Below are 14,892 nucleotides of genomic sequence, written 5' to 3'. Positions count from 1 at the left end.
AAAAAAAACTCTTTTCTGTAGCTGAAATTGCCAGGAATTCAGATGGCCACAATTTTCCTGTGTTCTAGAAGTACATTGCCTTATGCTCAGTGCAGAGGCTTTTGATTATAGTTTCTGGATCAAAAGCATCCACAGAGAGAGTTCCAGGTTGTAAACAGTGCTTCAGTTAAAGCACATCTATCTGAACCAATAATGGATTTTTAGTAAATAGGACTTTTTTCTTTCTGAATCTTAAGAGCCAGAGGTAGATAAAAGAAATGCCCTTTTGCTATACATGAAAAGGTCACTTTAACAGTATGTATTTCTGAAAAAAAAAATCCTCAAGTTTGTGATTTTCAAAAATGAAATTTAAAAATATATACGATGTTATTTTTTACCTGTTTCTAAATTTCTCTCGTTGATAATGGCGTATGGTGTCTAACATGGTACATTTGTTTGCTTAATATTCTTCCTAGAAAGTTTTTATCTTGGAAAAGAAGGGAGATAAGATTTTGAAATTTTCTCATAGAAGAGTAGGAATGGAGACAGGCTGCTCATTGACAGCATTAGATGGCTGGCGTTTTACTAATGTGTGAAAAATAAGGAGACTATAGCAGGACAAGCCATTTTGGGTAGGCAAGACTAAGACTAATTTCAGTGTTTGAATTTGAAGTAATCATGGTACATCCATGGTGGAAGATAGTTGGAGAAATGGGATTGGAGCTCAGGAATGATTACAGAGCTAGTAATATAAAACCAAGAAAGAGACATTAAAAGTATCAGGAGTTGACCCTCAGGAAGAAAGGTGGTTTCTAAGGAGAGAAGGTGAAGAAAGCAAGGAATGAAGAACCAAACACTAAAGCTTAGTGACTACCCAATAGTAGTAATCAGGAGTCAGCTCCTCTAATGTAGTCAGGCGCATGGGAGAGGCATCAGGGAAACATAGCAGGGACTTTAAGAAGCATGTTGCTTGAAAAACACTATGCTTCTCAGATTGTGAAAATAATTAAAGTCTAAGAAGAGAGCATTGGCATTGGATTTAGGATTTTAGATCACTGGTGACCTTCTAAATGCATAAAAAGGACATAAGGAGGCATCAACTGGCAGCAATATCTATAAATTGTCTTTGCCTTTGTACTTATTGTCCTTTTCCCAAGGCAGGAACTGAAAGGAAAACTATGAAGAAAATTACAAGGCTTGGAAGAATTAGCCCACCATGAGGGACTCAGTCCTTCAGCCAAGCCTTGAATCTGACTTGGACTCTGAGAGCTCTTGAATAGATGAAGACAGTATCTTCTTTTTTTTCCTTGCCTTCCTTCCTTTTTCTTTCCTTCCTTCTTTCCTTTCCCCCATACTTCTTTTTAAAATCTTTTTAATTTTTGTTTCAGTTTTCCCCAATATCTAGAAAGCTCTGACAGGGAAAGATGCTGACTGGAAAATACTTAGACTACAACTGACAAAAGGGCAATGGTTTCCTAGGCTTCAGTCAGAGAACAAGTTCTTTGTAGCACTGGCTCTGGAGCACTGTCCTGAAGGGTCTAATTAGTTTGCTTCTCTGACCTTGATTGCTACCTTTTGAAGACGCCTTAAAGCCTGCTGAGTCTCCTAAACTTGCCAAGCCCTGCTGTGTCAGTCTAGTCAGCAATCTTGCCCTGCCCAGGCCTCTTGCTGTCTGACCACACTGCTTAGCTAACCCCATTTGGGTCACACCCTATTGCTTATGTCTCCTTTGGAAAGGCCCATCTAAGAGCTACCTCCTTACATAAATGTAACGATATTAAACATTCTTGATGGAGTTAAAAACCAAGGATATAAGGAATCCAGGGTGGAGTGGTTGGAATTGTCAATGGTAAGTGTAGAAATAGAGACCTTTGGTTAGAGAGGATAGAGGTGGGGCAAGAAATGTTCAACTTGATAGTCTTCATCTTTTCTGCAAAGTGGGATGCTAATCCTTTCCAAAGAGGGAGTATGAATTTTATAATATGTGAATTGTGTCTCAATAAAGCTATTTAAAAAAGGAGTGCATGTAAGAGATGGGATAGGATTAGAAAATTATTGAGTTTTAGAAGGCATATTCATATTAATATGGCAGTTCCTAGTTACGGATCCCTTTAATGATGTTTCTATATAGAGCGATTGCAATTGTCCATATGTCCCCCTCTTCCTTTCTCATTGAAATATTAGATTGCTCCAAAGGTTTCCACAGAACCTTTTCAACTTTCTGGCAGTTATTCCAGGGGAGGAACAAACGGAACATAACCATATGTTTCCTAATCAACAAATGTAAACATGACAGATATAGTAAATATTCTAATACATAAATAATATTTATATAGTCTGTTTTAGGCTGTACATAACAGACTAGGCAGCCAGTGGTGGCTTAAACAATAAAGACATATAAGTATGTCATACAATAAAAATAGTTCCAGGATGGTACAGCAACAAAATGTGGGATTTCTCCTGATGGGCACACGTTGACTATAGCAGCTCCAGATTTTTCCTCACCAGAAAACAAAGCAGGAAGGATGGGGAAGGAAAGAGGCATTGTCCTCACTTTCGACTTTTCTTTTACCAGCGAGGAAAATCTTTCTGGGAAGTTACCAAGCAAACTTCCTATTGTATTTCCATGGCCAAAGTTGGGTCACATTGCAAACACCTAGCTTCAAGGGAGGCTGGGAAGTGAATGAATAACTGGCTTTTTAGCCTTAGATAAAGAACTTTAATACAAGAAAGGAGGGGACTGGAAATGGCTTCTAGGTAGGCTACCAAACCGTCTGCTACATTATTCACTGGGAAAAAGTATAATACAACCAGAAAATATTTGCTTGAGGAACTTCCAAAATGAGCAGATTTCATTTAAACTGAGATAAAACTCAAAAACTGAGGACTAAGACAAGAAAAGTCTCAGACTTGAACAGTAAACAAAACTTCAAAAACCAAAACATGAGCTTATGAAAATAAAACTGTTTAAGGTAGATTTGTGTTTTGGATTCCAGTCAGTTTGGGAGAACTACAGATTTCTTGCAGTAGCAGCTAACTTTTCCTGGAATTCTCCTGTATGACCCCCAGATATATACCTAAGGGAACGAAAGGCATGGATGTTTCTATCCCAAATAAGTTAGCTGAAAGTGTTTCTAACAACTACTCCATATTATGGTATTTGTTTTTCTTTTCATTCAGTTTTGAATTGGATCACATTAAGCATCTCTGTACTTCTCAATGAGGTTTTAAGTAAAACACTAAAAAAGTGCTGATATTTGGGAAAGTGTAACTTAATTTTTCAGACCTTGGATCCCTGCAAAACTCAAAAACTTAGAAAAACAAAACAACTGTTTTTCATTCAGACTGTGACCATGTCATATGTTGTGAAGGAGTGCTACTAATTAGTAACTTCCCAACTCAAAGAATATTCATTCTACTGTGGCTGAGGGCCTGCCATATCAGTAAACAAAGATGTTGAGGCCATCTAGCCATCAGCCACTGCAGCTGTCCCCGACTGTGCACGCTGAGGGGATTCAGGATGGAGAAAAGCAGGATACTGGCCCTAGATAGTTAAGGTGCATATCAAAGGAACAATTTCAATAAGCCCAGACTCTTGCATCTTCCCATATATAGAAAAGTGCTAAATTCATTAATTTGAGATGTCTGATTTTCTTTAATTAGCGGTAATCTCTTCGTGTTCCAACTACCTTATTTTTTTTTTTTTTTTTGGCAAAAACTCCTTTTAGGTTGTGCAGTATTTTTCAGTTGACAGTACCTTTTTATTATATAAATTGAGAAAAAGAACCACGCTGGTTTTTCAATGGTATTAATGAATGAAGAAATTGTTCATAATTCTAACTTTGAGTACATTGACCCTTGGATTTTTACTTTTAAAAAAGGAACTACAGGATTGATTAAAAAGAGTACCCTATGCACTATTATGAGAGTCTATAGTATAGAAAAGAAGTTATTTAGACACATTCAAACCGTAGGCTTCAATTTCTGTCTTTTCAAGTGTATCACAGCTGACTTCCTCTAAAGATAAATAGGAAAAGTTATTAACAAATTCTGCTTATAATTAAGAATATTCTTTCCAAAGATTGTACACAAAAGACATTAAAGAAGAAAGAAAATTCACAAATAAGAGCCTATGGGAGGGATTTCCCTGGCGGTCCAGTGGTTGGGACTCCAAGCTTCTACTGCAGGGGGCGGGTTCCATCCCTGGTCAGGGAACTGAGATCCCGCATGCCTCGCGGCACAGCCCAAACAGAAGAGTCTATGGGGATCCACTCAGACCCCCAGAGTTGGTATAAAGATTATTTTAAGCTAAAGACATTTGAGATTCAACAGATGAAGAAAGAAGCTGCCTTGGAGCTTCCTTTATTAAAAGCAGAAACTTTTGGGTAATGAGGTTGCCATAAATTCCCTCTTCTGGCAGCTTTTACTCCCAGGAAGCCAAGAGTAAATCTATCATAAATCCCCTCTCTGGTGAGATTTATAACCTTTAAGAGGACAGACCACTGGTACCTGCTTAGAAAAACATTATCACAAACTTCTATCTCTCCTTTGTTCTCCTAAAACCCATTTGTCTCTCTTAAATAAACTTATAATTCTTCCCAAAGAAGTCTTTTCTCCTCTCTCCTTTTCTCTTACTGAGTCAGGTATATAAACCTCTAACTTCAAGGACTTAATGAGCTAGCTACTTCTTTTGTTAGTTCCCTTATGCATACAAATAAACTGTTTTTCTCCTGTTAGTCTGTCTTTTGTCTTTTGTCACTTTAATGTGCAGTCCCCCCGATTAGTATACAGAAGAGGATAGAGGAAAAGTTTTTTTCCTACCCAGCAAGTCTGCCAGTTTTCACAAATGGTGCTATTGGCATTTTTGGTGGGACAGTTTTTTGTTTCATGGAACTGTCCCATAATTTCAGGACATTAAGTGTTCCTGGCCTCTGCCAACAGGGCTCACACACCCCACTGCCCCCCATCTCACAGCATGTCAACCAAATATACCCTGTACATATCCTAAATAGGATTGTCAGATAACATTTGGATTTCATATCATTTCAGAATAATTTTTATGTAAGTATGTTCCAAATATTATATGGGATACACTTATACTAAAAATACTTTATTGTTTGTCTGAAATTGAAATTTAACTGGGCTTCCTGTATTTTATTAATAGATTTTTTTCTTGTAGAGCAATTTTAGGTACACAGCAAAATTAAGAGGAAAGTACAGAGATTTCCCATATACACCTGTCCCCTGCACATACATAGCCTCCCCCATTATCAACGTCTCCTACTAGACAGTTACATTTCCTACAACTGATGCATCTCCACTGACACATCATTATCACCTCAAGAACATAGTTTACATTATCATTCACTCTTGGTGTTGTACATTTTATGGGTTTGGACAAATGTATGATGACATGTATTGAGTAGTACGTACATCTTCCAGAGTAGTTTCATTGCCATAAAAATCCTCTGTGCTCCAGCTCCCTGTATTTTTATTTTTTTAATTTTTATTTATTTATTTTTAAAAAATTATTTATTTTATTTATTTTTGGCTGTGTTGAGTCTTCGTGCTGCTTGTGGGCTTTCTCTAGTTGTCGTGAGCGGGGGCTACTCTTCATTGCAGTGCTCGGTCTTCTCATTGACATGGCTTCTCTTTGCTGTGGAGCATGGGCTCTAGGTGCATGGGCTTCAGTAGTTGTGGCTCGTGGGCTCAGTAGTTGTGGCTCTCGGGCTCTAGAGCACAGGCTCAGTAGCTGTGGTGCTCGGGCTTAGCTGCTCCATGGCATGTGGGATCATCCCGGACCAGGGCTCGAACCCGTGTCCCCTGCATCGGCAGGCGGACTCCTAACCACTGCGCCACCAGGGAAGCCCCCCTCCCTGTATTTTTAAATGCTTAATCTGGCAATCCTAACCCAAAGTCTCCCTAGAGAGGTGGTACCACCACTCATGAGAACTACCTCCTCTCAGAAAGAGCTTTGCCAACTTGCCTAACATTCAAGAATTCAAAAATATTGCAGTCATTCATTTATTCAGCAAATATTAAATTGCAACATTTTAAAGTGTTTACTGGGTATATTAAGTTTCATTAGGCATTGTAAAAAACAAAAATAAATAAGACATAATCCCTAATCTCCAGGGACGGTCAAATGCTCGTTCCCCCACATCAGCTAAACAGTCTGTGGATACGACAAAGCTGAGTTTATTGTTTACTGCAGTAAGAGAGAACACTACCACAAAAGTGTCTTAATGGTGTCTCAGAGAGAGGACAAAGTTGGGGTATTTATTGAGATTGTGAAGTTTGGTTCAAGGCAGATCTTTTAACTTTAGGCGGAGAGGAGTGTTGATTAGGATTGCATATGGATCGTTATTGAATTACATGGATGTTATAGTTTAGAATTAGTAGACACAGCAAGGTGAGGCTTTGGGGGCAAGTCTTGGGATGTAAACTGTTTGTTGTTCGATACCTTCTGTTGATGAGTTGATGATTCTCCCAGGAAATTCCACCATTTGACATTTTCCTCTAGATCAAATAGTTAATGTTTGTTTACCTTTTCCTGGGAAAATCAGTAATTATCCTGGACAGTTATGCTTAGAATTTCAGAGGTACACTCTTGCTTTTCACAATTCCACAACCACGACCTCATAGACTATAAATTTCTCAGGGATTCTACATGTAAACAAAATGTGGATGACCTTTTGTTGTGTTCTAAAGATGATCTAAGTCCTAAGACTGATTCTCTCTACTTACTGTTTTAGCTCAGAAAGGCCATAAGTTTCCCAAAGAGAATTTATAATTTTATCAAAGTTCTTTAGCTAGGACATAATATATCTGGAGGAGATAAACCCTTTCTTTCTGACAGACTATAGGCTGTTCAAAACTTTGCCAGGCCAGTAACAAAGACAATTACGAAGAATCCTAGATGGCACTGACTTTATCAGAAAGTGGATTCCCAACTCTTCCGAAATAATGTCGTCTTTGAGTAGCGTCTGTTAAAAGCAGCTTTAGGAACTAAGTCTTTGGTAAGGAAACCTCTTCTTTTGAAACCTAAACATGAATGGGCCTTTTGTGATTTATAATCAGCTTCCCACTGTGCTTTGTCTAACGACAGTAGTCACAGCAACTAATCTAGTAGAAACATCGACACGTTGTTGGGGGACTCCCTTTAAATCTGATGTTCCTCCATACTGTAAAACCTTTGATTCTCACTGAAAACACACCACAGTTCTTCGTAAATAAACTTACCTCCTGTGAAATCCTATTACATTTTCTGTTACATATTTCTGATCATTGTTATAATATATACTTTAAATCCTGCTACATTCCTTCTGTTACCGAGTCCAAGCTCGCTCTGCTCGCCACATGACAGGCCAGTAAATCGGAGACGAGGTGTTGAGGCAAGGAGTACGACTTTATTCGGAAAGCTGGCAGACCAAGAAGATGGTAGACTAGTGTCTCCGAAAAACCATCTTATCGGGGTTTGGATACCAGTTTCTTTTATAAAACAGAGAAGGGGAGGAGATGAGGAAGTAAAGTAAAAAGGGCATAAGATTTGCAAATATCCCCTGGAATGGCCGGCCTTCGGGAGAGTATGTGTTAATTTCTTCTTTCTTGCAGCCTTCCACAGGTGGACAGGGTCAGGATGTTTCCCTGAACAAAGGCACTCTGGTTTAACATTCAGGGAGGGGTAGGGTTCCCTGAGGCAGACCATGTTGTATAGACAGTATCCTTGTAGTGATCAAAAGTAACAGGAAGCGAAGGTTAAAGTAAGAGAAACAGATCCGACATGAAGTCAGATTTGGCTCTTCCCTATTACACAAGGACTTGCATTTTGGGTGGCTAGAAAAATTGGCTGACCGAAATAAGAGATCAGTTTATCGTGGGAAATGTGGGTACCCCGATCCCTGCCTCGAATAAAGCAATTTAAAGGAAAGGAAGTAATTTGGTAAAAGCATAATTCTTGATTAATAAATTGGGTGTTTTACCTGAAAGTTTCTGTTTTTACTATTACAAATATATCTTGATCCTGATAAATAGTCTTACTTATATTTTTAACTGCCCTAAGACGTAGCTTTAAGAAAAGAATTATGCCACATGTTCAATATATACCTTCTCCTACCACAATCTAGTTGCTGCAGATTTTTGAAACCTCATTCTGGACAAGCATAAATTTGTGCAAATGTACCTACTTTTAACCAGATGTTATTCAATTTGAAAAGCAGTCATATTCTGATATTCAAGTGCACAAAGCAACTTTTAGACTTGGCCAATATTCTTATACCTGAATAACAAATATACATTTGTGTGTCTGTGTATGTGCATATAGCTGTCTATGTGTACCCACAAGTATCATTTCCTATTTTTGTAGTATCCTTTTACAACCTAAAACCAACATTACATGCTGTCACTTAATGGTTTCCTAATTATTATTGCTATGTAACATTGTTAGTAAACATTGTACATGGAGAGGAGTATTACAGTTAAATCAGCTGAACTACAGTTCAATGCCCTTAACCCAGTAGGTTTTTATTTAGAACATAAGCAGAGTAAAACCTAATGATAGACACAGGAACATGTCATACCTTTGTTTTCTTTTTTTTGAACCTTAGGTTTCGAGGGTTAAGCTAATAACGATACTTCCTTCTTCATGGCCCAGATGTGCAACCCTTCCTCCCATCCTCTCACTTTTTAAAACATTTTAGGCAAGGGAAATATTTTACACATGTACTCTTATTCTGCAGGGTTTAGAGGGAAGTCTTAGGAGTCAGAGAGACTAGAGTTTGGATCCTGATTCTTTGCCAATGAGCGTGTAATCTTGGGTAAATGATTTGACCTCTCTGAGACTCCATTTTCTCATCTGTAAAATAGGAATAATAATAACCTCCTCGTGGGGTTGTTGTAAGAATTGGATTATGTGCTTAGAGTGCTCAGCACAGCATCTGGTACATGTTAAGTGCTCGTTACATTTTGCTACTGTTATTATATCACCAATGGCATAAGAACTTTTGGTCAAAGAGCTATCCAGGCTAGGAATATCCACTATCAGTATGCTGCATAACTTTAAGCAAGTCACTGTGCCAAAGTGTTACTTTGTTTCTGCAACTAAGACATGGAAATGACATTGCAAATTGTGCCTTCTAAATAAGATTGTGAAAAGTTAAAGCCCTAAATAAATGTTAATACTTTATGCCACCTCATTAAAATCTGTAGTTATGTTTATAATCCTGAAGATAAGTATAATTAATATTTGGTATTAGTAGTGTGCCTTCCACTCAGGCGTTAATAAGACATTTCAAAGATGAGCAAGCGTAGAGCGTTGAACCTACCTAAGGTTATGGACTCAGTAAGACAAGAGGAGCAGATATTCTGTAAATGACAGGCAATCAGAAATTTATCTTTTCTGAAGATTTTCATGTTTATTCCCAAACTGTAAATAACAAGCCCTCAGTGCCCCTTACCAGCTGCTCTTTTAGGAAGTGGGTGGTCCTAAGTGGGAGCTGATACAGTGGGCCCCTAGGCCACTTGAATAGCTATGGCCATTCCTCTCCTCTCCGATGCCTAATTCTGACCTAATATTTAGCTCCAAAGGAGGAAATGTTATGCTGTAAAATGATGGAACTCCTGGGCCCCCTAAGGCACTCTGCTCTGACCCTCACATCTCAAGGCACAAGATTCATTATCATTATTGGCTCATTAGCCTGTTTTAATTGAAGGGCTGTATAGAGCAGCGACATGGAGCCTTTGAGTCACACTGCCCGTGTCTGAATCCCAGCTCTCATGCTCACTAGCAGTATAAACTAAACCCCTTAGGGCCTTAGTAGGGTTGACAAAAATAACACCTACCCCAGGCCAGCACCTGGACCATACTAAAGGCTCTATTAACATTGGCAAATTAGTTTTACAGCCAAAACTGTATGCCTAACTGGAATGTTGTTCACCTAAAAGGTAAAATTAGAGGATGAAGTTGGCTTAAATTGAAATAATTTATATGAGCAGTTGCCATCAAGATACCGATGTGAATCACTTCGTAGTGACATAAATAACACCAGTTCTTTTCTCCTCATTGCGAAAATTGCTAAAATTCCAAGTTAATATAGCACAGAGGATGTGTGTGGGCTTTTAAGTCAGTCATGACACTTACTGGGTGTCAGTTACCTTGATTTTCCCATCTGTAAAATGGTTAAAAATAGTACCTTCTTCACAGAGTTGTTGTGAGGTTTAGATGAGAAAATGAAAGTAAAGAGATTAGCATAGTTTTGACAAACAGTAAATAATATGTGATTTATAATAAATGTTCGTGGTGGTTATTGCTGTTTTAAGTAAAATAATAATGCATATAAGCCCCTTCTGATATTCCTAGTTTTAACCATGATTATCACAAATTTAAATGTGTTCAGAAGTGGTGCTTCTCATTGTAGATTTAGACATATAGAAACAATTTGAGAACAATCCTATGTCTGGGCCACAGTAGACACGTATATAAATACTGTTAAATGAATGCCCTCTGAGTACACTGAATGTTTTCCTTTCCTCTATGAACCTCGCATCTCAGTCTTTTTTGCTTTTTTTACCTTACTATTTCAGGTCAGTTTAGCTGAGGGAGATTGTTTATGCCATCACTAAGCCTTGCAGTATCTAATCTAGTCTTGAACTGAATCTGTTAGAAGCAGCTAAAAGAAGCCATAGCCAGTTGGCATTAGCTGAAAAGCATGTATGAAGAGTTTGGAGAAACATTTTTAAAGAGTAATAGGAAAAGAATCAGACAGTATTTCCTTGGATTTAAATGCCTTGCATGTATATTGAAGTTTGGATTACCTTCTCTGTGGACTAACTCTGGCAAAATTTTAGTTACCATTTTCCCTCATCCAGTTTACTCTGCTTAAAGCTCATTACTGTCCTAACAGACTAAAATTATTCTTACCATTAGCTCCAGCAAAACGTCACAAGAAAGGTAAACCTTTACCTCCACTCTTGCTCAAATGCATTCTAATGCAAAATAGTAGTTTTACATTATGAGTTGCCCTCAAATATTCAAAGCACTGCCATTGATCATTTAAATAAACACTTTTTTAAAAATTGTAATAATAAATTAACGAAAACTTTCAGCAAAAATATATTTGCCTATAATTGCCAAGAGGAAGCAGAATTGAGTGTACCTATTCATTGAGTGTACCATTCATTTCAGTAGGTTTATTAAATTCTCTTTCCCTTATCACAGCTCTTAATCCAAACTTTATCTTCATTTGCAAAAATGTTGTTGTGGCAACACTGGGACTCATGGCGCTAGAATGTGGCCAGGTCAGAATACACCAGAATCTGCACCTTCCTGTATGTTCATAGCTCTGTTTATGGCATTTGTCATTTATTGGCTATATGTGATTTTTTTTGATTGTTTGTGTACAAATCGAAGAGATACCTCTTAGAATTCCTGTTGCCTGGGATAATGTCTTGTTGGGAGGAAGGAGGAAAGGAGGGAAGGGGGGAAAGAGGGACGGAAGGAAGGAAGGGGTACAAGTATAGAGCTAGAGTCAGAGAAGTGGGTCTAGGAAAACACTATTGTCATTATGCTCTCCCATCTTCTGTACAACATTCTGTTGGCTGCTCTTTTCTGTCTCTCTCCAATTTATTGATGATTCTAGCCTTAAAGAGAAGTAATTCCAAGGGCTTTTCTTTGTTGTCATGAATGGATTCAGTAATTTTAATACCCATCAGCAGTAATAATATAGTTAATTAGAAATATTTTTATTATAGGATTTAAAATAATCTACACTGAATAATTCACAGGTCTATCATTTATGGTCTTGTCCATCCTCCTTCAAAGTTTGATTTATGTTTCTGTCAGCCCTGTGATCAGTAAAAGCTTCCGAGATGAAAAAAGAAAAAGAAACCTAACATTGCTTTCCCTCTATACTCTAACTTTCTCTTTTATCTGTAGGAGCTAATAGTATTAGTCTGGAATCACATTTATTTTTTGCCCTAAAGGTATATTAAATAATGTATAACAACACATACAATTGTTTAAATAGCTTTTAGGAGTACTGCTCTTTGATACCAGAAGACACTTGATTGAGTGCATTCTTTATGATTGCAAGATAACACAGCTCATTAACCTGAGGGATAGAATGGCATTTGCTGTATATTTTGCTGTTTCAAGAATACAATTTTCCTAAGAGATTATGTTGTCATTGGTCTTCTTAATATTTTAAGGGAAACACATTAATTTAACTTTTAAAATATTGTATTTCCTTCTTTGAATAGATAGTACAGTCACATGATTTAAAATTTAAAAGATACAAAAGGGTATATAGTGAGATGTCTCTCTCCTGCCCTCGTCTCCCAGCCACCCAGTTCCTGGAGGTAACCACTGTGTTTTGGTTTTTTTTTCTTGCGATACGCGGGCCTCTCATTGCTGTGGCCTCTCCCGCTGCGGAGCACAGGCTCAGCGGCCATGACTCACGGGCCCAGCTGCTCCGCGGCATGTGGGATCCTCCCGGACTGGGGCACGAACTCGTGTCCCCTGCATTGGCAGGCAGACTCTCAACCACTGCGCCACCAGGGAAGCCCAACCACTGTGTTTTGGGTACTCTTCCAGACATATTGTCGTACTGATTTTTGACACATCTCATTTAACCTAAGCACCTGTTCAGCTCAGCCTCTAAACATCAAGTAGTCGTTTCTCCCTGCTGGCCATTTGCTATAAATTGATTCACAAAATGAAAACATTCAGTTTAATTGAACTCCCACTTGATGAACTTGGTAGAATGTCACAATTGCTGGGGTTAATTTAAAGAATGTTTTAAAGAAAACCAAGTGTTACAGAGTCTAGATGTATCTTTAAAAAAAATTAGTAAACTAGTGTCTTTTCTTGGGTTTGTCTGTCAGTTACACAGATAACTTTCATATTAGAGAATTCTTTGTTGTTGTTGCTATTGAATCTCATCATGTGGGAGGATGTCAAGTTAGGCTTCAAATCCAATACCGAAGTGCCCCTGTTTTATTTCTACCTCTTTCTGCGTGTTTTTAGCAGTAAATTTGTCCTTAGCCTACCTCCTCTATCCTGACAGCATTTGAGTTTTGCACTTTTTTAAAGCTGCCCCACTGGGTTTCTCCATGTTTGCCTCACTTCCCTGTCCTTCTCCTCTCTTCGGTAGACCATCAAAGTTCCAACATGTAAAATCAGTTACAGCATAAAGACTTAATTCTAAAATAGTCAGGTTGGATATACCTATGTTTGGGAACAACATTTCTATATGGAGCTTTCCATTCAATGCAATTTATTGAACTATATCCCCTGCCTTACTATTAATGGGTTATTTGCTTGGATATGGGAATTGGTTCATTAAACAGAAACTTGAGTTAAACAGATATTTAGTGAAATTGGACTTTCCTTGATGACACAAGTCTGTGTTGGGCTCCACTAGAAGAAATTATTTATGAGGTGATTGTGAGGGAAGGTGCATGGTCCCACCCATAAAGGAGTCCTCAATTTGGGGCCCTGGGAAGAGTGTTATAATGAAGCCATAAGGCAAAGTAATCTCCTCAGCGTACATCCTATGAGTTCATGATAAGATGACTTTCTAATGGGGGCTTTGGGGTATTTCTTGGTGTTATTCCTACTTCCCTAGGATTCAACAAGGCCTTATATTATACAAAACTATATACACACTTTGGGTAAGGTGCCAGCATTTTATTAGTTATGTCCCCATAAATTTATACTAACAGAACATGTACTAACTGATAGGAATAGTGTTTTTATTTTTTCATCATCAAGTACTGTAACTAGGCAACCAGGAATTTGTTTAGAGTCTGCTGTTTGCTTGACACAACAATTCTCCTTGCCCTCAAGGCTTCCACCAACAAGGTTAGAGACTCCTGTGACAATGTCAAGCAGTTCCAGAATTACTGGATCATCTGTGTTAATATCATTTTTCCCAGTGTGCTTCAGGTTGAGTATTTTTCTGCTTAATACTCATTTTAAAAAACGTACAGCTTTAAATGGATTTTACCTGAAATACAGTTTCTTACACGCACAGGCTTGCACATGGTAGGTTGAAAAGAAGCTTACTTGGGCCCAGACTATTTTGAGGTCTAAGTGAGAACTAATTTTAATAAGAATTCAGAATTGTATACAAAACATTGATGTTTTATTTCTGGTATATATGCTCATAAGAATCTTCATCACTAAAGGAAGGAGCAGTGAAAACTCTGCGGTCAGATACTCTTGGTTTATGGCATTCAAAAATTTCAGAATTATGTTTTCTGATACAACATTGTTTGTTACATTACTTATAAGGTGGTTACCTCAGAAGCTAGGATACTGAGAGAGTAATGACAGAATTAATAGACAGCTATTGACTTGTCTAAGGTACTTCCTATATAGGCACAATAATAGAATAAAAGGGTCTTAGAGTAGGATTTAAGCTCTAAGTGGCTTAGGGTATTTGTCCCTAACGTTAGCATAAATGCAACAGATATTAATATAAATTTTTTAAAAAAGTGAGAGCACTGTCTTTGTATTTCAGTTTAGTGGTATCTTTAGATATTTGAATCCCCCAAATTTGTTCTCGTACAACCTACTGTTGAAAACTAGTAGGAAAATGGCTTTTATTTTATTTCCTTACTTTGATTTCAGATGGTTGTTGTTTATATAATTATCCTGAAAATTACTTTAGGACTGACAGTTAATGACTAAATGGAACAGTTCCACCTCTGACTCATGGAGAGTCTGGTATAAGTCATTTGACTCATCTGCTTCTCTCATTTAGGAAATGTCACTATAAATGTACCATAAGGTGCTGTGAAATGCTTGAATGCACATATAAAAGGTGGTGGCAAATTACAACGTTAGAGAGTCTTATTTTTAAATATAGTTTATAAAACTTGAAACAGAGGTTTTAGTTTTGTTGGAGATCAATT

At 37.7% G+C, this 14,892-nt stretch overlaps 1 long non-coding RNA gene across 3 annotated transcripts in view; it reads left to right on the top strand.

The window, feature by feature from the left end:
- Positions 1 to 14,892, top strand: part of LOC109550804 (uncharacterized) — a 61,661-nt gene that overhangs the window by 10,028 nt on the left and 36,741 nt on the right. The window lies entirely within an intron of this gene.

Source organism: Tursiops truncatus, chromosome 3 (assembly GCF_011762595.2).
Source record: "Tursiops truncatus isolate mTurTru1 chromosome 3, mTurTru1.mat.Y, whole genome shotgun sequence".
NCBI classification, from domain to species: Eukaryota; Metazoa; Chordata; class Mammalia; order Artiodactyla; family Delphinidae; genus Tursiops; species Tursiops truncatus.
The sequence above is the reverse complement of the archived record's forward strand: the minus strand, read 5'-3'. Positions and strand labels throughout refer to the sequence as shown.